Source organism: Sceloporus occidentalis, unplaced genomic scaffold, assembly GCF_023333645.1.
Source record: "Sceloporus occidentalis isolate IW3139 unplaced genomic scaffold, rSceOcc1.0.p SCAF_36, whole genome shotgun sequence".
NCBI classification, from domain to species: Eukaryota; Metazoa; Chordata; class Lepidosauria; order Squamata; family Phrynosomatidae; genus Sceloporus; species Sceloporus occidentalis.
In genome coordinates this window covers 9,145,970-9,149,492 of record NW_028317016.1, presented here as the reverse complement: position 1 = coordinate 9,149,492, position 3,523 = coordinate 9,145,970, and positions in this window count along the sequence as shown.

Sequence of the window (3,523 nt, the reverse complement as noted above, 5' to 3'; positions counted from 1 at the left end):
TCCTCCTAATCTGCAGATCTATATTAAAGGTGGTCCTGGTAGGGTAGATGTGGTCCAGGCAGAGTCCAAGATAGAGACTTGGCCACCCTGGATCAAATTGTTTTAATGGCGCCCTATCTGATCCTTGACTTGGTTACCCCCTATCTAGGGGGATTGTGGCCAATCTTACACTGCTATGTGTATTTAGTGCTACTGTTTGAAAAAAACATCTAGTACATTTTGTATATCCCTAACTGGCATCTACTGAAAAGTGGATTGTAATTTTCTTAAGCAGCAGTATAATCCATCATTATTATATGTATGTCTATCAAATGTATCAAAGTACTGCTCCAAACCAACAACAAAAAAGGTTTTTATTGTGGATAAAATTACACTAACTTGATTGAAACATAGGATGCTTTTTCTATTGCTTCGCTATGTTCACTTGAACAAAGCCAAATAAGTAACAGGATATTAGTACAGATCAAAGCAACTTGGGAAGTGAGACTAGAATTACACAATTGGATTAAAAGCTAAAATGTTTAAACAAAAAGGTTTTTAACTGGCCAGAATTGCAAACTTAAATCACTGTTAATTAACATCTTGAGTAGCCCAAGGCTGGATTAATGGCAGTCTCAAAGGGGCCCTTTCTCATATATTAATATATTTTTACATATTGAAATAGCTAGCTGTCACTGTTTGATATAAATCACGGTTTTGCCCTTATTCATTCATGTAAGGACCCTTTGCAGCCCATGATGCTCTTGTGATAATTACCATTAGTGGGCTTCCAGCAAATTTTAAAAAATTACCATGCCCCCCAATGAATGTTCTTGCTAGTTGGTATCTATTGATTGGTATCTATGATGATAACACCACTTTTTAAACCTAACCATTTTAATTACATATAGGAAGCTTTTTTATGCTGTAGTAGCAATATAGTTCTTCATTATGTCGTCTCCTTCGATGCCATCTGAATTTGATATAAACAATAAACAATATATAATAATAATAATAGAAAATAGTGTATAGAATAATTTAGTGGCCCTTTTAATGATTGGCAACTAATACCTAACACCTTTATTGCTGCCTTATTATTATTATTATATTTTTATCATTATTATTAAGGGTCAGTGACTGCAGAGCCAAGGGATTACATTTTTCAATCCATTAGGAATGTTATAACACAACAAAAACAGGGATTTCTTTCATGGAGCCACGTGTGTCCTGAGTAGCTTAACATGTCGTTATAAAGCATTTCAATCATCTGAGGATACTGGATGTTTTTTATGTATATAATAAACAAATACCAGTGTACAAAAGAAGATCAGTGTTAAGACTAGGAAATCTCGCAATAATAACAATTCCTCATCAGGAGGGATTTTTTAGACTCAGCTGTGAGATGATAGAACTGAAGTTTCTCCATGAGAAATATTTTCATTGTAAAAATGCCCTGTTTCCATTCTTCCATTATGAAGAATGTTTCATTACAGATTGGTGAGATCCGTTAGTTATTACGGTTTGTTCACAATGTGTCTTTTGCATACTAAATGAGCTTTTGCCCAAAAATGTGTCTTGCTTTCTTCTCCAATCTGGACCAAAATCTCTAAGATAATAGCAGACAGTCGTTTTCAATACTTTCATGATTAAAAAAGATCTGCCAGACTTAACATCTATTTGCTGGATAAGGCACTTGGATAAAGGGCAGCCTTTAAGACAATTAAAGCACATTCTTCGTACAGAGGCAGGTAATGTGGCTGCCCTTACTGTCAGGGTAAGGGTTAATGTTATTGGCTTGGTAGAATGGCAGTGGAATGTTAATGACACATGGTTTAGTCAGGCTTGTGGATCAGGCTGTAGGTTTGTTAAAATGTTTTCATGAGGCACTCACGAGCAGAAAGGGAGAACCAGTTATGTGCACAGATGCACATACGCCTGTGGGATACGTGTTAGATGATGTTTGGCTTTGGTTTGACAATAGAAAGGTTGGTTATTGTGACATGGAAAGATAAAGCCACAAATCAGATTAGAAGAAAAGAACTAGGCACAGACCTAGACGTATTAAGATTTAACCCGTTTGAGAACAAAATATATTTATTGAAAGACTAAAACAAGTGACTTTACGTGTCAGTGAAATTTTCAGTTTACTCTGGTAGCATTGATAAATATGTCAAAAGAGAATAAAATATCATTATACCCAATGGACTGGAAAGTTTAACCCCTTGGTGTTTTCCTACTTTAGTGACCAAAACTTTCTTTGCCATTTTATTAACGTCCTTTGATAGCATTTTTTCTATTTCTGTAATTCATCATTTAAAATAATTAATATTTAAAAAAATAATAATAAAAACACGTGTGCAATTTTACATAGATGCCACAGCTTTTTCAATTTTTTTTAATAAAGGATTTTAATACCCCTTTACATACTACAGTATATTTAATTTGTAAACTTTTAAGTGGCGGTGGGCAGGGAAGGAATATTTTTTAAATGTTTTAAAAAAAAATAAAAAATCATTTGTTTATTAAGATTACTTTTTTTCACTTTTTAAAACTTTACCAACCTCAGGAATAATACTTGGAACTAACTGGTAGCCCTTATGATCTCATGGGATATCACTGGGGTCTATTAATTTATCAATTTTTAGCCAGGTTGGCGTCATGTAAAAGTTGTGGAATGTCACTATTTAGCACTAGATATAGTGGAGACGTCTGTAACAATGTCCCATTGCCCATATTACACTCTTAATTTTCTTGGACCTTTCCATACGCCTTATTTCCAAACAGCCATATAGATACCACTGCTCATCATTGACTTTTATATACTGTATTTGCTCGATAATAAAACGACCCCCCAAAATCTGAATATTAATTTAGGAAAAAAAGAAAAAGCCTGAATATAAGATGACCCTATAGGAAAAACATTTTACTAGTAAATGTTAATTCATGTAAACTATTTTTTTTTAATAAAAGCTATGATTGAGAAAAATATTGTTTTTGTTTTTATTTCCTTTTATTTTCCAACCTGCACCCCAGTTATGCACATCTGCCCCCAGGCTTGCCACTCTGCCCCAGAAATGCCTTATACCCCCTATATGCCACTGTGCCCCATGATATGCCTTTTAACCCTCTATATGCCACTGTGCCCCATGATATGCCTTTTCACCCCCTATGTGCCACTCTGCCTCCAGAAATGCCTTATGCCCCCATTTAACACTGCCCCCCCAAACTTACCGGTGCTTCTGACCCCCTAGTGTCTAGTCTGGACAGCGGGTAGACGTCTACGCGATTCGCTGCAGCTGGAAGGAAGTGCGGTTAGCAGTGGGGGTTTTCTGCGTCCATCGCGCATACACCCTCCAGCTGTCAGAATTCCCCACACCGGTGCGGGGAACTCTCCTCTCTTACAGCCGGGGAAGGTCTGCACGATGGACGCAGACAACCCCCGCTGCTAACTACACCTCCTTCTGGCGAAGTTGCCTACGCGAATCACGTAGACGTCTACCCGCTGCCCCGACTACACACTAGGGGGTCAGAAGCACCGGTAAGT